Here is a 23,878-nt window from a genome sequence, read left to right on the forward strand (position 1 = left end):
CTTTGTTCAGTGGGGCTGAGCAATAGAACAGAGAGGTCATGGGCAGAAACTGATGCACAGGAAGTTCCACTTGAATATGAGGAAGAACTTTATGAGTCACCAGATGTAATGGCACATATGCCATGTGCCCTAGGATGACTCTGCTGGAGCAGCAAGGTTGGACCAGATGACCCATTGTGGTTCCTTCCAGCCTGGCTCGTTCTGTGATTTGAGTAAAAAATTTTATTATTTAGTAGTAGAAGCAGGCCTTGTTCATGTTTTCCACATATTGGGGGATATCCAGCCCATCCATGAAATAAGGCAGCTATAAGTATATACCAAAACCAGCATACGCTATGATCTTTTCTGCATTCTGCAAAAACAAACATCACACAAACCACTTCATTTTGCTACTTCATACAACAAATAAAAGACACAGTAATTTTGCAGTGAAAAATCACTCTCTATGTAACGAAATGCCCAGACTTAGGGAGCAACATACTCTCATAATCAGCATAACAAAGGCAGCACAAGAGAAAGCAACTCAACTTCTAATCACGTTTTAGCTAACAGGTTGGTAGACACAACCATATGGAACAAGTAACACCTCTTATCTGAATGAATGGAATGCACTTCAGCTGTGTGTTTGCTGTTCTTAAATTATTAAGATTATGGGTGCACTATCTACTTGAGAACAATATAAGAAAACCAGAACATTCCAACTCTCAAAGCTCAAAAACGTTCAAACACGAGGTCTCTAACATGCTTTAACTGTTCAATTCTAAAACCTTCAGAAAGAAAAAAGATATACCATCAAAATTCAGTTGTAGTTGTAACAAAAATATTTTAAAAATGTAACTGAAGGTAAAAAGCTGAAAACGACTGAACATCAGAAAATGAAACCTTGCATCACAGGGCTTATGACAATCCCACCATGTGGCCCCTTCCTCCTCCAGTCTTCCTTCCATGTATTTAATAATCTGTTAGCAGAAATTTTCGTGGAATTTGCTGTCAAAAAGAAATAGTGAGGATGATCATGTTTTCACAGAAGCAATGTTAATAATGCATGAGGAAATGCAAAATATTTAGTTGCAATTTTCTGAGCTATTTAGCAAAATATTCACTAATCTTTTGCTTCATATACAGTATTTGGGTAAAAAATAAATTTCTAACTAATCAGATAAATTCCTAATATGAATTAAGCATGTAATTATTCTTTTAACTTACTCCATATAGTCTCCCTTTCTCTCTTCTGAAAAGGAACTATTTTTTCTTACCTGTACCAATCAAACCTCTCAGTGGAACAGTCCCTTGGGCAACACTCCTTACAACTGCCCTCACATTTGCAGGACCTGCTCCTCCTTGTGCAGTTTAACCTTGTCCAGTTAAAAGAACAACATAGCATGGATCAAGCAATCCAGAGGTTTTCTGAAGTGCGTGGACCACAAGTTCATGACACAAATTATTAAGGAACTATTGAGGGGAAGACTTTCTGTTAGATTCCATACTTACACACAAAGAATAACAGGTTAAGGATATAGAAGGTGGAGACAAACTTAGCTGCAGTTAGCACAAGATGGTGGAATCCTGCACCCAGAGAGGAGGTAAGAAAGAAAAAAGCAGGATCATAAGCCCAGACTTCAGCAGAGGAGACTCTGACCTGTTTGAGGATCTGCTTGGAAGAATCACATGGCAGATGGTTATAGAGAGAAGGGTCCAGGAAAACTTAATTGTCAGGGATGTCCTCCTTCAACCTTAAGAACAGTACGTGCCAAAAACCTTGAAAATGAGCAAATGCGGTAGAAGACCTAAAAAGCTGAACAAGCAGCAGCTGGCAGAACTCAAATACAAGAACAAATCATACAGGAGATTGAAGCAGAGACACACAAACTGGGCTGAAGCCGTATGTGAAGGGGTGTAGAGATCACAGCAGAGTCCCAAGGACCTCAGCAAACGAAATGCCACCACTCTATTCTTCTACTGAAGAATAGCACAAAGGAGAATCCATGGATTTACAAGCTGGTCAGCCTCACATCGATCAGCAAAAACAATTACACCATGTGCCACACTAAAAGCTGAGAGTCAAGGATCTGCAGATCTTTGCAGAAAAGAACTCAAGCATTCTAGTGAACACCATGCTGAACATGAGCCAACCATGAGTACTCACAGCAAAAAAGGTAAAGATCATTAGAGGTGTTTAACTGGAAAGTCAAGGGAGGTGATTCTTCCTCTTTAGACAGCACTGGTGATATCCTTCTGGAGTACTCAATAGAGTTTTGGGCTCCCCAGTATAAGACAGACAAGGACTTACTGCAGTACACCCAGCAGAGGGTCTGAAAGATGATTAAGGGTTTGAAGCATATGAAATACGAGCAGATATTGAGAGAGCTGGGACTGTTCAGCCCATAGAGGAGAATGCTCTGGGGCTTTTATCTATTTCTAGACATTTCTGATGGGAAGGAGTGCAGAAAATTGAGCCTAATTCATTTAAACAGCAACCAGTCAACAGACAAAAGTTAATGGATATGAATGCAAGGAAACCAAGTTAAAAATACAAACAACTACTTTTACTTATAAGATAATCAAAGACTGGAACAGGTTGTGAACAGAACAGTTGTGAAGGCTCCGTCTTTGCAGATATTCAAAATCCAACGAGACAACCTCCTTAAGAACCTGCTCTAACTGACCCTGCACGGAGATAAGAGGTTGCACTAGATCTCTAATGGAGTCTTCTGACCCTAAATATTATGTGAATCTGTAATTTGATTTATGGGAAAGCATAAAAGGTTTTGCTCAAGTTATTTGTATACAACACTAGCATTAAAAAAATATCTACACATTTTCAAATATTGTCAAGCACATTATTTTTCTGTTGTTTTTTAAGGGTCTGAAAGCATCATGTGAACAAAACACTGCACTTGATAGCATGATCTTAATGAAATAATTGCATAAAAATATTTCTTTGACATAAAAATATACATATTCACATGCATTGACACATATCTTGAATCTACCATGAGTTTTGAAATCAGAGGGTTTGAACAGTCATTCATGTTTGTACCAGAACAGCAGAAGAACTGGAAAGAAACGTTTTGTAGGGAAAAATTTAGGTAAATGTTGAAAACCAAAGACCTACAAGATGGAAGAACTAATAGAGGTGCATATGAGAAAAACAGCAAAATAAAATTTGAATTCTTGTATACAGGATGTCAACTAAGCCTTATAAATTGTGCATACATTTTTACCTTAAGACAGCTTTGGAATGCTGAAGAAACAATGCATCACAGGGAACTTACGTAAGAAAAACCCTATCATATTGAGCCAAACAACTAATTCTTTTTTCCAACAATACAGGCTTTTTTTCTGCATTATTTTGTCTGGTGTCGAGAAGTTTTTAAAACAATGCTGTACTTTCTGAAGAAGATCAACAACAGTAGAAATGAGTAAATTAGAGTTAAAAGTAGTAAAACACATAATTTGCACTCCTGCTGTTGTGAAATACAGACAGAGAACTTTAAAGAGACAGTAAGTAATTAATACCAGTGCATTTCATGAATCTGGCAGCAGTACTGTTCTTACCACTCCTAAGAACTGGGTCTGAGTATTGCTTCATGACTGCCTCCTACCCCCTTGAACTGTCTTTTTTTCACTCCTTCCTTGAACTAGCACTAATGTAGTAAGATCAGAAAATTAATAAAGTTTAAAACCAACATAGCAAAAGAATGCCTATATGCACAACCAGCAGACCGCATAAAAGTGGTGATAGCACAGGGTTAGGGAAAGGAGCTTAGCAAGGCTACCTTCTTCAGTACCTGAAGTGGTTCTCCCAGAGTCATCATTATTATGCTTCAGTTTAGACGGCAGAGTAGTATTTATTCAAACAATAACTAACCAATCTGTCCCAGAACAAAGGTAGCTGAAAAAGCACTTAATATTGATCTAGAAAGGATAAAATGCTCATGTTATCCATATTATTTGCATTTTAAGTGAAAGCAAAATTAGTGACTCAGTAGTAGCCAGAGTATTTTTAAATTCACTTGCCCACATAAACGGAAGTTGCCAAAATAATTCTGATTTTGCAAACTGAAAGCAAGGTGCAAAACCTCTCCTAAAATAAATGTGCAAAGAACCAGGAACCTCTGGTTCCTACTTTAAGAACCTACTTTAAGATTTGAATGCTTTACAGGAAATAAAAAAAAGAAACACGAAAACCACTAATCTTTTGGGTTCTTTTACTTTTAAAAAAATTAGTCCTTTTAAAATGTTTTCCATAATTTCCATTAGCAACAACTGCGAAAGCCGAGCCGCATCTCCGCCAAAATTGCAAACTTACACTTTATTGGTTTGCATTTAGCTATTTAGCAATATTGGCTTCCTGAGGTCAGCTTAATCCCATAATTAACAGTTTTGTATCATTAATAGCCCTCTGAAGGGCTTCTCATTATGTCACACAATCTTTTCATACCATTGGTTCACAGAGCAAAATATCTACCTTTTTGCTTCTGAATTTTTCTGAGCTCTGCTCTGTCCCAAGGCACCACCAACACATTCACCTTGATTCTCTCAAGTTAAATGACTGTAATGAACTCAGTTCAAGATCAAGATTCTTCTTCCGTAAGGACCAGACTAAGCCTTCCTTTGGAAAGTTAATCTAATTTACCCTTTTTCTACAGTGCTGACATATACCTTAAAGCAAGACGACCAAAACAGTCCTATGGTCAAGATTATCCAGTAATTTTAAAAAATCACCACTTTAAATTTACAGAAAGAAGTCAGAAAAGAAAAAGGGAAAAGATCTTTCAAAAACAGCTGTAGCCTGTAAAAGAAATTAGCATGAATGACTGTAGGGAAAATATCAGCAATAGACTTTGAAGAAATTTGGCTTGGGTCACTGAAAAGAAAACAGAGGCAGATGCTAGGCTGCCTAGCCCAGGTCACTGCAGGGAGAACAACAGCTGGTTATGCAAGTCTTGCCCAGGACTCAGAGTTGGTGCTTGATTCTGCTGTGCAATTACTCAATACCTCCTTGATGATTTTAGTATAGGAGAAAAACTGAAGACAAGATGGATTTTTCTTTTTTTTTGGGGGGGGGGGGGGGGAATGGAGCTATGACAAATTGAACCATTTATTTAGTAACAATACTTCTGTGTATATCTCACAAAAAAGTTCAAATGTGGACTGGCTACACAGATTTTCTTCTGAAATATAAGAAAGAGTTTTTTTAAGTGCTCTACCAAGTTATCAATATTTTAACATCTCTCTTAAAAGCTGTTTCATAACAATGCAGACACTCTGAAGACCATCTGTATTCACTCCATATTAACTGTAGTACATTTTAAGACATTTTATTTTCATGATCAAACAGGAGTAAGAAGAGGGAGTGTCCTCTGATCACTGTATCCGCAATCACTTTTAGCTGAGAGTTAAAAAGTTCCGTTTTATAACCTACCAAGCAATGTTCAATTCAACTTAGGGGAGTTGCTCATCCACCCAAGGCTTTTATTACAACCTCTACCATTGTAATTTCTGGATTATGTTACAGGAAACCGAACTCACATTACAGATACTCGTAAGCAAAAGGGAATTTTTAAACTGAATTTTTCCATGATTGCCCAGCTCACCATTTCATGACTCATGCATTCCTTCCAATCATATTATTCATCACTCCTTTTCATGAAGGCAAGAAATTATAAATGATTACCATCTTGATTTGTCTGAGCACAGGAAAAAAATATCTTTAGAATCAATGGACAACACTACTCCATAGATCAGCTAGTTATTCAAAATATGTTTCACTAAAAATGCAGAATACGCCTTCAGATGTGCCTGTAGTTTTACTAATTGTTCCAAGAATGTACAGCATGCACGTGCATACAATAAAGGCTCTCACTAAGAAAGAGTTTTAAGAATAGGACTTTTTTTAGGTGATTAAAGAGAAACAAAAGATTTAATTTTTTTTGAGATTCTTACCAAAATAAACTTCTTAATTCCAAGTTATTCATTCCCAGGTAGTACAGGTATTTATTAAGAACAAGTAGGCATAGCAAGGCAAACAAAACTGTTCAGAAACTGTGAAAGAAAATGTTAAGAAAATTATCTTTTAAACCAACTAAAAAAATATATCTTAGATACACCAGGGCAAGGAGTTTCCTAGCAGAGAAACAAAAACAAACTGTATAGAAAATGAACTGTATAGAAACAGAAAAAAGTAAAAAAGTGAATGGAAAAGTTTAAATCATGTGAATTTCATGCTGAAGCTTACTATACAAAAGTTAAGTTTTGTACTACTAATCTAAAAGCTTTTGTATGAAATGTTGGAATTGAGATAAGTATATTTAAATGGGCCCGTCCCAGACGCCTTGGATCTGGCAAATTCTGGTCAAGTGAAACATGGTACTAACTACACACATACTGTGACACAGAGAAACATGAGAATCAATATAACAACAATCAAGAAAGAAAGAATAATAAAGCTCTTCACACTTAACATTTTTGCTGGTTTTGTAACTACTGTAAGGGATGTTTTTTATGTTTGCTTATCCTCACAACAGCATAAGGAATGTTAAATCCAGCTATAACCATATATCCAATGCAAGTGCCTGGGATAAACAAATAGCCTAAAATTATTGTTGACTAAATATAATGCTGTAGAGAATGTATTCTTCATCTTAAGTGCTACTATCCGCTTGTTATAAGCTACACCTGAATGTTTACAAGATCAGAATTTCAGCCGATAGGAAAAACCTACTTCAATAAAGTCACCACACAGGGCATAGCCTTCTTCACTGAACTTCTTGCCTCTTCACTGTATCGCCAGTAAGATGTTAGAGGCTCTTTCTGCTAGGCATCTTTATGCACGTGGTAAGATATCATACCCACACATGGCAGGACAAGGTATGCTGGTGGTATTCTACAAGCATGCTAACTTCATGCAAGTAAGGGGCAGTTACGCTAGAAAAAATGATTTTTAGCTTCTCTCAGCACTGGAGACAGAATGAACAAGACTACGATACTCTGACTACTACCACACTGCTAGTAAGTTGCATCCAAGGTAGATGTGTCTTGTCAGTGTAGACAAACTTGCAAAGTGCTCCCTATCTAGATATCACCAAACTCATTAAAACATATTTCAATAAGAAACAGAATCAGCAAAAACATTTGGGATTTGAAGCTGATAAACTCAACAAGCTATATTTCTCAAGTTGCTAATCATCTTTTAGGTGCTACCCATTCCCCACAGTTAACATAAATAAAAAATTCCCCACCAACTATTTTGCCTAAAGTTTATATAATATTCACTACCATTACTGAAATATAACTAGTTACTGTAGGTCTCATGAGGATTTATTTTACTGCCTGCAAAATAGGAGGCATTTCCTCTCCCGGAAATACACCACAATACGTGGACAGTTTACGTCAGGTGACTTTATGAATATCCTACAGAAGAAGTGAGAAGGGGAGATATTGTAAAATAAAAAATATTAGATTGCAGTTTACACTATGAACATCTGAGAAGCCATGTTTTGCATAAAAATACAAAACAATGATAACAGTGCAAACAGAAAAATTTACAATGTGAATGTTTAATGATGCAGACATACCTTTTAAAGTTCTTTCAGATAAAAAGGTAACATCTTTCCTACCGTGAAAACTATGTAAATAAAAGCACAAATATTGTTGTAAGTAGGTAGATATTTTGATAATATAATAGAATGATTCAACTCTGTAATTGCTCTCAGATGTCCAACACAAAAGACCCTGTGCTCTTAATAACCCACTGTTTATACCAATATTAAGCCTGATTCCTACCATCATAATATTGCTTACTATAGTTACACCATTTCTCTCAAATTCTCATCTTCCTATAGCTGCAGCCTCCCTGTGTGATCCTTAGTTTGAGTCAGGAACAACTGCTTTTTCCTTCTGGACCATGCTGTAGAGTGCAATCGTGGACTAGGCCTGGTAATGCCTTGCTGATTGTACCTATCCCTCTTGCCGACATTCTCTTTCTAGGCAGTGCTGCAAAGATTTTTCTGTGAAACACAAAGAATTTCTACTAGCTTGAGGCTTCTTGTTTTGATAGTTTTTTTTAGCCAAGGTCTTACTAAGATCCATATTTCATGTGAACTTATATTTTAAATAATGTCTGCAAGATCTCTTTTTAAAATATGAGACTTTCATCAATGTCAGCTCTGATCAATCCTACATCCTTTAATACAGACTTCCAAAATGCCTCGCAAAGCAGCTTCCCTATAAAATGAAACAGAACTTGAATATTCATTTTACAAAGCCAAGGCATATGTTTGGTCACAAATACTGGATTATTTTTCTAGTATTTCTTTCTTTTTAAACTTGTAAAGTTTGATTTGAGAGAGTGCTGATCCCCATTCTGTGAAGCAAGCTAGCATCATTAGGATGACAAAATCAAGTCTTATTGTGGCAAGAAGAAACATCATTTAGTGTCAACAACACACTGCTATTGATTTGAACTCCTCCTTGCCTCACGGGTGAAATAACAAGCTCCTACACACAGACTCTCTAAGCATACCAATAGAGGAAAGAGGCAAGAAAAATACTAAAAATGGCTGTATTAAAGATACAACAGGAAATATGTGAGTCATGAGATGCAAATTCTTTTATCTGTATGAAACAAATTGAAGAAGAGCTTAATATGGCTTCTGCAATTTCTATGGAGTTAGATTAGAACAGAAATATACCTACCAATAATATACCAGATTTAGGCTTCCCAACCAGTATCTCCTAACTGTTCAACACTCTCTGTAAAACAAGTCAGCTTCATGTTCATTATCTAATACTTACTAATCATTTTTTCTAAAATGTTGCCTTATTTTAGCATCCTGGTTCACCATTTCAGCAGAAATTATCCTTTAACAACACTGGTAGGCTCTCATCAAAGCAGAGCTAAGAAACTGTCAACATAGCCAGGTTGACTCTTTTCCTATTTCTGAACAGACTCTAATTCAGGAAAAAAAGTATCTTTCTTTTAAAAAAGATACAAAAAAGAATAAACCCATGGTCATGCAACATCAGTATAAATACCACTCTGCACAGTGCCCTGGTTTTGGTTGCAACAGAGTTCATTTTCATCCTCAGGAGATGGTACAGAGCTGTATTTGGGATTTAGGATGAGAATAATGTTGGTAACACACTGATGTTTTTGTTGTTGTTAAACAGTGCTTAGTCTAAGTCAAAGGACTTTTCAGTGCCTCATGTTCTACCAGTGTGGAGGTGCACTAGAAGCTGGAAGGCAGCACAGTCAGAACAGTTGATCCAAACTGGCCAAAGGGATATTCCATACCACAGAACATCATGGCCAGTATATAAACTGGGGGGAAGTTGACCAGAAGAAGCCAATCACTGCTCAAGGACAGACACAAGCTGGGGGACAGTCAGCAGGTTGTGAGCAATTTCTTTTTTTTTTCAATTGTTTTTCTTGGGTTTTATCCCTCCTCTCTGTTTTCTATCTTCTGATTACTATTATTATTATATTTTACTTTCTTTCACTTTTTATTTCAGTATCTCTTGGGTTTTATTATTTTCCAATTCTACTCTTCATCTCATCAGGGCAGAGAGGGGAGTGAGTGAGGAGCTACAAAGTACTTGGTTGCCAGTTGGGTTAAACCACAACACACATCAGCAGCTCCTTTTTTAGAACTTAAAAGCTATGTATTTAAGCAAATCGGCAAACTAAAAAATGTAGTGAGATGAAATAACTGCTTGTGTTGTCTAACAACACCCAAAATTTTAGCTAATTTCAAACATTTTTGAAGCATCAAATTAGCATGTTAGAATTCCGTATTCTATCTCAAAATATGAACAAAGTAATACACACGGCATAAAAAATTACTTCAAGATAACTTCCTTGTTAAAAATACTTAAGTATGGAGAACAAAGCTATTTTCATACCACATCCAGAAAATGGATGAGGTGTGAAAGAAATCTCTTGTTTAATGTGACCTCTGGCTGTACTTTCACTTGTCATCATTATGAAGTAGCTACTCTCAGTGCCAACACATAAGCTGCGTTAGTTTATCCCATAACAGTAGTAGCACGTCTTTCAGGGAGTGTTTCATACTTCAAGAAACTGGTGGCAGAATGCACTGACAGCACTTACCTTTGTAGCTGCTTATAATAGGCCTTATTCAACAATAAGACCTCATTTACAAAAGGAAATAAGAGGGTACTAAATTTCAGAGAGCATATCGCATAAACTAGGATATGTTGAGGAACTCCCTTGGAGTTCTCAGCTTCAGTGAAAACATTCAAATAAGGAGAAATGTAAATTTCAGATTGGAACTCTGCCCCAAATAATAATATTCAAAGCTTTGTTACTGTGCACAGACCAAAAATACTGCATCATTAAGATCCGCAACATACTTGACTTTTCTTAACGCATGTAATTAAGAAAATATTTCTGGAAAGCAAATGAATTTGAAATTCAAGTAAGATTAATAGAAGAAATACAGCAAATTTACGTTTTATACAATGGTAGCAAGCTGCAGAATAAAAATCAGTAGCTATCATTATCTAAAGCTGTTCATCTAACACCACAGAGAGAAAAACTATTGATACATACTGTACACACATTTTTATCCATGTATATAAATCAAAGGAAACAGCTTCCTTTAAGGCAAGCATATGAAGATACTAAAGCAAGATACAAATTAAATATTCATACATTCAATATTTCAAAATAAGGAATTTGGATATACACATGCATAATTTAAGTTCTATAGTGAAACCTGTCTACAGAGGCCATTTCTACTGTATTTCAACAGCATTGAAACTTGAAATGTACAATGCAGCCTTTCCATGCTGTGTTAAAACTTTAAAGTATATAGTAATTCATTTCAAGCACTAAACATAGAATAAAGGCCACATTATGCACACGGCACTTCTGCAGAGGAACTGCTGCTTTGCCCTATTCATTACAGCTCTGAAACAGGGCTGTCAGTCCTGCAAGGTGTTTTCAGACTGCCTGAGGTACTCGCTGGGGACTGAGGCCAAATAAATAGGCAACTTCAGAAACAAGGTGGCTCACTGGCCCTGAAGAGCCCATCAATCAGAATTGACTCCAAGTCAAATTCTGATCCCAGGCACCAGTTTTAAACTCTGTTGAGCTGGTGCCCACACCTAAAGCCTGAAATTGGCCCTTACGCTGCCCTTACACAGTCCCTCAAGCCTCTATGGAGTAAAGATAGTATTTCAGACCTTTTTGATTGGCAGAGGAAAGGAACACAAAAACAGGTTTCACACCATGTTGTGCACTAGAAATGATTCTTTGTGATCACAGAACCTGAAAGTAGTTTCTGTACAATAACACAAGCACGTTAAATTTGAAGAGCTTATAATTCCCATGCATTCAAAAAACACTGGGAGAAAAAAAACCCCCTTTCTATCCACCCTCCTTCCCTCAACATGTATTTCCTTCTGTATGTGTCCAAAGATACCACCATTCCTCCCCATGTATTTAAAACCTTGCCACTGAGAAAGAACTCTCCATATGGGTTACTAATGTGAATATTTTATTTTCTTATTAAATGTTAAATGTATTAGTTCAATCATCAAAAGCCTCATTTTAAAAACATTCATTTTACTAGGACAAAAATATATGTTAACTTGAAGAAAAATTAAAGAGTTCTTATTAAGGGGAAATAAAACTACTCTATTTCTACACAGTTTAAAGTAGATGTTTATCTCTGCCCCTTAAAGGTCACTCATTTGATCTTGACACCTATGAAATAATAGAAGCAAAAGCTAAGTAAGTAAAAAGTGGTATTAAGGAATATAAAACTAAACAAAATTAGTATCTACATGGTAAATTACTTCATTGAAAACCATCTATGGATTCTGCAAAGAATATACTTTTGCCTTAGAGCTAGTACTTTAATTTTCAAGAACTAAGAAAAAAAATCAAAACTAGTCAGTAACAATGCAGCGTCGAAAAGCAATAAACTCAAAATTAAGTTATAAATAATTTAAAGCATGTCATGAAGATGTATTAATAATTCATCAGATAAATAATTTACTAAATAATCAAATAAATAAATAATGAAATACATAAATAAATCAGCAAATAAATAATTCTGCAAAATAACCTAAACAATAAGTCACTAAAACAAATGACAAACCTACAAAACTACAATGATTTTCTAAATTCTGATAGTTTTAAATAAACAAATGTATATAAACTAGATCAATCTTTGGTGGATAGAGAAATATTTTTCACTGCTATTGGTGAATTCCTGATTACACTGCACAAGGATACAATTTTAGATTTTACAAGAGTGCAGTTTTTCCCTTGTAAATTATTAACATGATTGCTACAATACATCCTGCTCTGTATTTTACATGTAATCCCTTTAGCTCATTTTTCCCCCCAAAAAATGAAAATCTCTTTACAACATTCTTAATTCACATATTCCTTTTTTTTTCCTGGGTGCAGTACTTACAACACTGCAATAGCCTTCTTGGTGGTTCTCTTATTGTCTTCTGCAAACCTTCAGAAGTTTTGCTGCAGGGGAAAAACAAGTAGAATAACCTTAATTATTACAGATGGTATCTCATTCATTAGCAGATGACAACATTTTATTTGAAAGCACAAGAAAAGCTGTTTTATAATTCTACAAAGCAACTTAATGTGAAACAACCATTACAGTTTGCAGACTACCGAAAGTTTTTAGAAGTCTTTGGTGGAACGAGTTCAAGCAGACTGAGGCCTGTTTCTTGTATTTAAGCTGACACACAATCTGTGCAAACTGGCACTAATTCAGATGTGAAGACAAACCATGAGAAGGACAAAATACTTGGCTGACATCTAATGTTATCCTTGATTTTGGAAGTTCATAGTCCTTGAAAGAATACAGTGAGATCATTTAATATCCACTATCTAAGTATATTCACAATTTAATTAGAATACTGCACTCCAATGCCAACATTGGTACCACAAAGGTCAAAATCCACTCTTCTCCTCAATTAATTTTCAGTCTCCATTTATTTTAATGAATAATATTGACAGTCACCACAGCTTTTTTTCAAAGTACTCTGCAAATATAACAGTTGAAGAAATGTGCCACAAGCGTAATCATGTTACCAACTTTTATCCGTTCCGTCAAAAAGGTTTATTTGCTTTCTTCCATAACAACAATTCATAGAGGGAAGAGCAAGACAGTTTTACAAACCATGCTACTGACATGGATTCATTATCTCTGTATGGACTACAAAAATTAAGGAATACAACAAACCTGAAGTTGTATATTGTATACATGCATGGTTTTTTGCTCCTTGTTTCAAACTAAGTCAGTGTGCAGTGTTGTTTCTGGAAACAGTAGCTCAAATTTCTGAAGGTGCTGCTGTACTTCAGCATTTAAAAGCATAAAGGATAATTTACTCCTAAAACTACCTGGGCACGTTATATTTAACAAGTCTCAAATTCTCTTTAGGGATTATAATAAGAAAACACTTTGCTTAATCATAAATTTTATATTTATCTTGGCTAAACACCCTCCTTTGGATAGACTGCCATGTTTTGTCAAGAAAAATCAACACAGTGGAAATGAAGTACTTGTTCTGTTGTGTGGTCATTCAAAAGAGTATGTAGAAGTAATGTAAATGTGCACCAGTGCTGCTGATAATTTCACGCTCTCATACACTCATTTCAATTTGCTTTAAAAAGGACTATTCCTCCTGGCTAAATATAGTCATCATGAAAAAGCATACCTCCCCTTTGAGCTAATAACACTGCAAGCCTCAAGACACAACAGTACAACAACTTCTATATTTTAAGGAACCTGAAGCACTTTCTACCCATAGTATGTGTTTCTGAAGTGGGACAAATGAGACTGGGTTTTTTTATTAACATATTCTCATTTAGTGTACAGATTTCTCTTTGAAAATGACAATACATTCCCACACCACATCTCTGAATCCCATCCAGCCCCCCAAAAAATCATATATATCCCAAATGTTTCTTTTTAAAAGCAATGGATCATTGTAAAAGCAGCCTATACTTTCACACATTAGAAGATTTTGACCATTACTGGGACGTACAATGGCTCTTGAGGTTCTGGAATCAGACCTTCTATAGGAAGAACCATTTAGTCACAGAGCATTCATCTCCAGTTTTGGAGCCTCTGGTAGCAGTGATTTTTCACCAATGACTTACAGTAGAGCTAAAACTGTAATTACATTTACTGACGTCTTAAACCCAAATTTTTTCCTTTTAAAATTGACTCATTTTTTAAATTACTTTCATGTTTAATTTGGGCTTCTAATCTGTGGTTACAGAACTCACCTCCTCACACAACTACTTCTGTCTAAGCTGGAGGGTCATAATTACCTGCTCAAATAAGACATGCAAATCATTAAAAGAGGGACACAAACCAGCCAATGACTTGGGATACTGCCACTTTTCCCCCACTTGCAATCACATGCAAATTCCACTCTACACAAGAGACAAAGACAGAAACTGAATTTGGTTCCCTTCCTCTCTTCTGCCAGCTGGTCCTCTTCCCCCCCAGCCCTCAAACATCATATAAGTGCCTTACGTCATGCACATGATGAGGAAGATTTGTCAACAGAAAACTAAAGCAGAAGACACTGATGTTCAGGTGTACTTCACAGAGAAGAACAACAAAAATCAAGTAATTGTGTGTTCTCTACTCTGCCCAGTCTGGGAAGCTGTGCCTCAACATGGAGGCTCCCTTGCTGGCACTCAAGTTAATTTGGGTGATAATTCAAGGAACTGGATTGTACCCCACAACTAAGAACAAATTTCAAATATTTACAATGGCAAAATTATAAATCGGGCACACAGTAAAAGGATAGAGCAACAAAGCTATTTCATTTTCCACCCTTTGATATTGCCACTATCAGAAAGTTTCTTAGTTTAAGGTACAAGTCAGACAAAAATAAACCACATACTGCTGCTTGTTTTCTTTGGGAAGCCATGAATATAGGAAACGGGGAAATTTTAGAAAGAGATTGCCATGTAATATCAAAATTTAGAATTTTTTTTTTAATACTCAGGAGTAAACACAGGGAGAAAGAAAAAGGCTGGACAGACCTGCTTAACCAGATTATACTAATGTAAGGTACTGACCACTATATTCTGACCCCACTTTTCAAGGATTCCAGGAATTGTTATAAAGTTACACAAAACACTTAGCATTATCAATGAAAAAAATTAATAAAAGAAACTTGCAATTGTTTATTATATATAGGAACTTAAATAATGCATACATATTTCAATACTGGAAGTTTCATTCTTGTGCCATAATTTACTCCCTCTATTTATTACAACTGATCAATTAAATTAAAGATTATCTGTTTGGCCCACTTCACATAGAAAGATACTTTTGTGACACAGTACAATACTTCAAAAATTTTATATGCTTCTGATTTTTTTATTAATAAAAAGTTAAAAAGTGGGTTTTTTACATCTTTATAAATCTAACTAAAAACTGTAAAAGTAAATCAGTCCTACAACGCTATAGGATGATTTCAAGTATGTTCTTAGTAAAAACTTGGAGTATTTCTGAATAACTTTTTAACCAGCTTCTTCCAATTGTCTCTAAGGTAAAAATCAATTCTAAAATATTGAAATGTAGCAAAATGTTAAATCCCAAACTACTGAATTAACTCCTATCAATACAAGACATAGCTCATTTGACTGTTATGACCCACATTTCCTAGTCGATTTTTAGATAAAAACAAGCAGATTATCAGCAAAGGTTTATCTCAAATTCCCACATGTACAGCATGCCACATTAAATATATGCAAATCAACCTCTTTCTCCTCTACTTTTTTTGAGATGACAACTCATATGACCTGAAGCCATGGTTAACGATTACAATTATTTGACTTTCATATTTATACAATCAGTCATCAGATATGCATGTTAATTGATTTTAACAGATATTTTATATTCTAATGATCAACAGTAAGTGTACATTTTACCAACTTCTTGATTTATAATAAAATAAAATTTATATCAGTTTTCACAATTAACCCTTCATTGCATTGATTTGAAGTATTCAGTGGGAACTTCTCAATAACATGTTAACCTGGAAGTACTCCAAACTAAGAAATCTTAATTTTGGTAGCAAAATTTAATTTTCAAAATACAGACATTCTTCTATTGTGTTTAAAATTTATTTAAACAATGTACTGTCAATTTATTAGAATTTATGAAAGATAACTTATACTTAATTGTACCAGATAGACAAGTAGTTTGAAGTTATCTAATATTCACATTTGGCCACTTAAAAGTTCATTCCTCTTTTTCAAAAAGCCTTAGTCATGCATTCCTAGATTTCAATAAGCCCTCAGATGTCATATATATGACAAAGTACAACACTACATTTAAGATCCTTATTTTTCAAGTTACACGCTTAAGGCCAAGTGGTTCCTCTGATGTCATCACTCAATATATTAACTGAACTGTATTGGGTTGGTTTTTTACATGGCTGAAAATTTAAACTTTGCAATTAAAATTTTATTTTGGACGGCCTATTTCTGGAAACATAAAACAAGAAATTAAAAATTGCACACATTTTCAAGTGAAGAATAGACTATCTCCTAAGATTATACAAAGTGCAATCATTACCTTCCACAATTAATAGTTGTTGTTCTTTAAGTCTATTCATATAAAAGAGTGGATATTGCATCTTACTCTCAAAGATCAGATCATGTCTTGTTCTGTAGAAGGGCTCTTCCAATTTAGGCCTTAATTGCTGTGGTACTAACTGATCATGCACCAATTTTGATAAAGCAAGAGCTGCTGCATCCCTTCTTTTAGCATATTTTAATACCAATATAGATATTTTAATTTCTGCAAAATGCAGAATTTTTCAATTTTCTAATAATAACTGAATGAAGCGCAGAGGCTATTCAGCTTTTATTCAGGTGAGCTTTGTACACTTCGAGTTCTGCTACAATTATATTTTTGTCTGGTAGTTCTAATTAATTTCAAGTGAGATTTATCCACTATGAGATTCTGAGACATTCTCCACAACAAAATGAGACACTAGCACACTCATGTAGATACACAATGCTTATTCAAGTTCTTGCAATGGACCAGGAACAGAAGAAACTCAAAGTCACATTGCACAACCATAAATAAGCACCTTACCTCGTAAAACACTCTTTAATGGACTTCTTTGATTTTTAAAAAGTCTTGATTTCACACTGAACATAATGAGAAAGTTAGTGATTATATGATGGGATTTTGTTGCTTACTTAATAGCTGTTTTCCTTAAACTAAAGTTTGCCAACATGACAAATACCAAGAAGGCAAATAAATACTCTTCCATCTTTCCCTTACTGGGCAACAACTTCTTGGCCTTCAACAGATCTTGATTTAATTCTGAACATAATGAGAAAGTCTGCAGGTCAGCAGAAAGAGGAAATACATTCTACTAGAATCACTAACGCCACCTGAACATCACAGATGTAAGTGCAGAAAGACTCTGGTTTCTCTTCTACAGTTCAGTGCTATGAGTTAACCACCATGAAGACTGGCTGTAAGGTTTATACTTTTGTAGCCAAGGCAGACCTTAAGGTCTTAAGATAAGGAAAGGTGAAGTAAAGATCCTATACTTGTATGTGAAACTCCAACATAAACAGACAGAAGAAAATAGTGGGAAATATAATATAATTATATATTAATATAATATTATATAATATATTTATATATTATTATATCTAATAAACTTAGAAAATAGATATAATTCCTAGTTTCTAAAAATGTTTTCTATCCCCTCTTCTCTTTGAACTTGACTGTTAAAAATTACAAACCTGGTCATGTCAGCTATGAAGAAAAACAAGTAAAATGTAACAATTACTTATGGGCTGACTGAGCCAAAGAAGTCCTAATCTGACTAATAAATACGGCACATTCATTTACATCACAGTAAATGGGGTTACACCAAGCTGCCAATCAGTCACTAGTGGGGTTCTTCAGGGCTCCATTTTAGGCCAATGCTCTTCAGTGTCTTCATAAATTATTCGGATGTAGGACTCAAATGTATACTGAGTTTGCTGACAACACTAAACTGGGAGGAGCTGTTGACCCCTTCCACAGCAGAGGCCTTGCAGAACCATCTTAGCAAATGAAAGGGCTCTGCAATCACCAGCTGTATGACAATTTACAAGGGCAAATACTGGAATCTGCAGCTGGGACCAGGCAACTCTGGATGCATGGACAGACTGGGGAACGAGAGGCTGGACAGCAGCCTTGTGGAAAAGGATTGGGGGTCTTGGTCAGTGGTGAACTGAATACGAATCAGCAGTGCCCTGGCAGCCAGGAGGGTTAACTGTCCTGGGGTGCATCCAGGCACAGCATTGCCAGCTGGGCAACGGAGGGGATGGTCCTGTTCTGCTCTGCGCTGGGATGGCCTCATCTTGAATACTGTGTGCAGTTTTGGGCACTACAATAGAAGAAAGGTATAAAGCTATTAGAGAGTGCAGAGGGCTACAAGGAGAACGCAGGGTCTCGAGAGGAGGACATACAAAGAGCAGCTGAGGTCACTTGGTTTGTTCAGCCTGGAGGAGACTGAGGGAGGGCCTGCAGTTACAACTTCCTTGTGAGGGCAAGTGGAGAAGCAGGCAGTGACAGAACGCAAGGGAATGGCCTGGAGTTGTGTCAGGGGAGGTTTAGGTTGGATATTTGAAAAATGTCCTTCACTCAGAAGGTGGTTGGGCACTGGAACAGGCTCACCAGGGAATGCTCACAGCATTAAGCTTGACAAAGCTCAAGAAGCATTTGGATTATGCTCTCAGGTACATGATGAGACTCTTGGGGCTGTACTTTGCAGGGCTGGGCATTGGACCTGATGAACCCTATGGGTCACTCATAACTCAGGATATTCTTTGATTTTGTGATTCATTTAAGTTACAATTTATATAAACATTTTCACAAGATGCCTGAACCTAGATTAAAGTACAAACAAAAGAAAATACTGTTTACTACTCACTATTTTTAAACAGTATGTTAATTGCTCATCTTGATGATTAGAAGTAGCATATGATTAACAATATTCATTGTATTTACTAAAAACTGAGAGGAAACAAAGAATAGAAAGCAATTGGTGATACCTCCTGATGACAACTTTTATATGAACAATTGCAACTCAATAAATTCCACAGTTAAACGTTAAATTAAGACTATGTGTAGAAAGAAGACCAATGAAACACATTCTGGGAAATGAGAAAATAGTGTACCTAAAAAATGTCCAGTTCTAAGACAAACATGAATTCAGGGATTGCAAGCCACCATCCAGACACTTTGGATCACTGAAACTATTAAGGGGATTTTGACAGGGACAGCTTGGTGAAAAAAATCTGGAAGTTCAGTATCAGTGGCTTAGAATCCAACAGTCTACACATAATCTTAGTCACAAACATGAAGCTGAATCAATAAAATCACTTACTATACTGCCCCTGTTGCACAGTAAAGTGTCCTCTGGTGCTATTTCATGCAGAAGAAATATTCATGAAAATGGGTACATTGAATGCAACTAGTAGCTAAGCTTGGTTACCTGTATCGACAGGTGATCATATTTGATCAGATGTGATCAAAAATCATCAGGGATGAGGATCTTCCATTGTCCTCGATGCAGAAAGTATAGTCTTTAGGATGTTTTGTTAACTTCATACCAAAAACATTTAACTACTTTGCAACTCACTGTATAACCTCAATATAGAAAAAAATATATTCTCAATCAGCTGCATCAGTTCAGTACAGCCACATGAGGTCCAGCAAAGGTGCAAGGCATGGAAGGAAAAATACCAAAAAATGGAAATAGAGGGAGGACAAAAGAAAATATTGATCATTTTGATGACAAATTTATCCAAGTCCACACACAGGTAATCTAGATGTGATAAAAATCACATTCATAAAAACCCTAAGTGTCAATCTGTGAAACAGAAAACGTTATACCACCTCCAAGATATTTAATTTCTACCAATACTTGCCCTCTCTGTTTTATCATGGTGATTGAATTACAATGGACTTGATAACATTAAGAAATAGATTAATAAGAATGATATTAGTTTGCTTGCATAAAACCAACACACTACTTGGATGCTGCCTGTCTATAATCAAGTGGCACATGAACACTGTGTAAGTGGCGAAATGTCTCTTCTGACATGAAGACTCCTTTTGAGACGCCCAGTGTCGCCAGGAGAACTATGCCTTGCGGCACCCAAATGGATAAAACATAAAAACTCCAGTGCTAAGAGAAATGAAAGGCTGCACAGTTTCTCTTTGAACAAGTAACTATTTTACACAGAATCATCAAGTTACCAAATGCAAACCACAGCAAAAAACTGCTGCAAATTTCAATCCCGTTAGTGGATACATGAATTTAGGGAAGAAGATGTAAGTATCATCACTGTAGGGCGAAATTGCTGGGTTTTATTTTAAACATGCTTAAACTCAACACTTTAACTTAAACATTTAAGACTGATTTTAGTCTGTAAGTTTTACATCTCTTGCCACCTGAAACTGGCGATCCAAATGTCTATAATAGCGCATTTGAAATGCTGAGTTATATTAATCTCATACTAACTATAGCAGTTCAATTTCAACAAATTTCTCAGGGTTTTTGCATATTGCTGAATAAATGACTCTGGAATTAGCTTACTTTTCTTGGAGGCATTATATGAGATTATTTCTTAGTCTCCTCCTCTTTGATTTAGTACACATCTTCAGATAATTTATTAATGTTCTGGATATCTCATTCATCATCTATTATTACTAGTGTCATAAATTAGAGGAATGGAACAAAGCACTGGACTATATGCTTTTTCTACATTCATCAATAAAACAGCTACCTCTGTTAGCAAACACTCTGTAAAGTAGTTGGTTTATCCACTAAGATGAGATCAGGAGCAGTTTTTTAACTCAAATCCCAAAATAAATTAGATTTATAGTATAAGAGGCCATTAATGAAATAAAAATCAGGGTTTTACTTTAAAATATAAAAGGGTAGAAATAGCTGGTCTGTAGAACACAAAAGCAAATGTCAGACTTTGCTGTATCTTCTAAAATACTCAGATCAATTAGAAGGCTGATGAATGCCAGTTTTACCTGGAAAATGGATTAATTGTTAAAATGCTATAATTTTGTCAGCATACTATAAAACAGTAAAGACAAGGAAAGATTCAACTAACAGAAATTTAAATGTCAACATTTAAATCAGTGGTAATATTGCTCAAGAAGACAAGTTACCTCAACTGGTGCTAAGCAGGAAAAATGAAATCACTTGCCTTTTCATTTTTGGGTTTTTTTTCTTTTTTTTTATTTTTTAATTTAAACACAAAAGACATTGGAACATACAATTGTGAAAATTTCATAATATTTTCAAGATAACAGATATTATAGGGAATCCTATAGGTAACAAATTACATGGTAGTATACTATTCTACATAAAGTACTTGAAAATAGACAGAATTAACATTATTATGAAAGCATTAACTACTGACTTTAAGAGTCATTTAATTTTTTTAAATTTTTAAAAAATAAAAAAAAATTAATGCCTGCATTAAATTACATATTTGAATTAAATTTCAATATCCAAAAATCAGTTTTTGTTGTTGTATCTAGGGACTGTTGATATATTCTGTGCACAGTCACTATTTACAATCCTTTAACTAAATCTCTTATTTAGACAAATTAGTATTTTGCATGATGAAACAATACTGCACTCACCTCTTTTCTAACTGTTAGTTGAAAATATTTAAGAAGGGTTAGGACTTCATCAATGGAATGAGATACAGAATTTAAGTTCCTATAATATAGAAGAAAAGAGCTCCAAATGTTAGATTGGAAGTGGATAAAATGCTTCCAGTAGCAACTGTGTATCTAATTTCTACATGGGAAGAAATTCTTTCATCTTAAGGCACTACAGATTAGCTATTTCAGGCTCCAATATGACCTGAAAACAAAATTAAAGTTTCCAACTGAATTAAGAGTTTATTATTGTGCTACCTCTAATTCAGGACCCTCATTATTTTCTTTATAGAACCTTCACTAGCTGTAGCAACTAATGATTAATAAAACACACTTGTACCAATGCCTTCTAAAGCTAATTCAACTCAACACAGTTACACTCTCCTATAGTTACAGCTAACAGTGGAACAGAAAATTAACTATATGAGCTGCACCTTTTGTTAGTCTCCCGTTTGATCAGTTTGGCAATGATCATACCTCTTATTCAATCTACAAAGGCAGTTTACAATCAAAAAGAACCTTATGATGAAAATAAGTAGTACCCTCTTTGTACTATGGTTTAAGGACTGACTGACATAAAGGGGAGAAGCCAATCCCTTCTCTGATTTCGAGCAACCATTTGCACTCTCTTATCTCTACCTCACTTCAGATAAAAATGCACACTGTCAGGGAAATGCTAAAAGTTAATCTCTCTCACAATTAAGATATTTACCCATTAGTAGGTCCCCTGAATTCCATTTTTCAGTCTTGGTGAATTTCTAACTTCCACAATGGGAAACTTAATTAGACAAGAGACTATAAGCAAGTCATACCCAAAATGTCCAGCAGCATTCTAGAAGTAACAGTTACAAGCTAACTGCAGAAAAAGGACTTCATCTAACCCAGTCTCTCATGACCAATGCAACTGCTCTAGCAACTGAGGGAGCAGTCAAAAAAAGTGAAGTGTTGGCAATGGCAACATTCCCTCATGCAAGAATTGCCTTGCCTTAGTGTTTTCAAAATATCTGAGATTTTTTTTTCCTTCCTGCCTTTTTGTTCACTGAATGAAAAACTTATGTTTGTATAAATTCTTAGGAGAATGTCAAATCAAGGAGCATACATGGTTAATTTACATCAGACCAATTTCAACATATTAACCTTGGGATGCATGGAAGATGGTTTTTCTTTTCCTCATCTTAAAGAGATTATTACTTCCTTATCTAAAACTTTACAACAAAATCCCAGCAAAGGGTAACTACATTATTTTCCAGATAAATAAGCAAGTAACCTGTTCCATACTCTGAATACACAATTTGTTGGTGATATATTTCAACATTAACTATGTATAAAAGTACTGAAAAATCATGGAAAAAAATGTTTTAGCTCATCCCATATGGAATGTGGAATACAAGAGTCAAATTTCCTTAAATAATTGTGCCAACACAACTTTCCTTTAACTCTTGCTACCTAATTCTCATAACCTTCAGGTTTGCTAAAAATATCATCAATGAAAAATAAGTTGCATGCTGAATAGACAGCAATTAACCACCAAGAAGTAAACAAAAATAACATTTCTTTGGTTAGAACACAGAACAAAAAAATCAATGCAATCTTGAATTAAATAATTTTCTCTTTTTAGGTTTATTTTTATTGTAGGTTCTTCAAGACACAAAGTTCTGTCTTCTTTTTAACATAAGACATCCAGAAGGTGTCAGATACTTACACACCTGCTAGATAGGATCACTACTTTTAAATGTTGACTCTTAACTTGATTTTAAGGAACATCAGTGTTGCATTCGCTAATTAGAGAAATTACATTAAATTTAAACCTTTGCTTCTCAGCAACACCGTATCCTCTAAACTGTACTAGTACAGTTGAGTACCTATTCTCAGACATATTTTTAAGCCCTGTATGTTAGAACATTAATTCATGTAGTTGATCAGAAGCACATGTGGTCCTGTAATTATCTAAAACATTAATCACTGGGACAAAAGGCCAAGCAGGACACTTGAAATCCTGTTCACCACAAAGTAGTGGTTAAATGCAAGAGGAGAACTAGGAAGATGGCATTGTGAAGCAAGCAGACAGGTAGCAGTGGAGGGCCAAAGCCGACAATACCAGGACCAAAGACAAACCCCTCCACAAGGGGCTGTGAAATAATTTC

General features: G+C 35.4%; 1 protein-coding gene across 5 annotated transcripts in view; it reads right to left on the minus strand.

The window, feature by feature from the left end:
- The window catches only part of TBC1D5 (TBC1 domain family member 5), a 316,933-nt gene that overhangs the window by 275,164 nt on the left and 17,891 nt on the right, over nt 1-23,878 (minus strand). For all 5 annotated transcript variants that reach the window (XM_038126959.1, XM_038126956.1, XM_038126960.1 and 2 more), the window contains exon 2: nt 12,453-12,514. The gene's annotated coding sequence lies outside the window, so the exon portion shown is untranslated. The remainder of the gene's footprint in view (nt 1-12,452; nt 12,515-23,878) is intronic.

Source organism: Motacilla alba, chromosome 2, assembly GCF_015832195.1.
Source record: "Motacilla alba alba isolate MOTALB_02 chromosome 2, Motacilla_alba_V1.0_pri, whole genome shotgun sequence".
Taxonomy (NCBI): domain Eukaryota; kingdom Metazoa; phylum Chordata; class Aves; order Passeriformes; family Motacillidae; genus Motacilla; species Motacilla alba.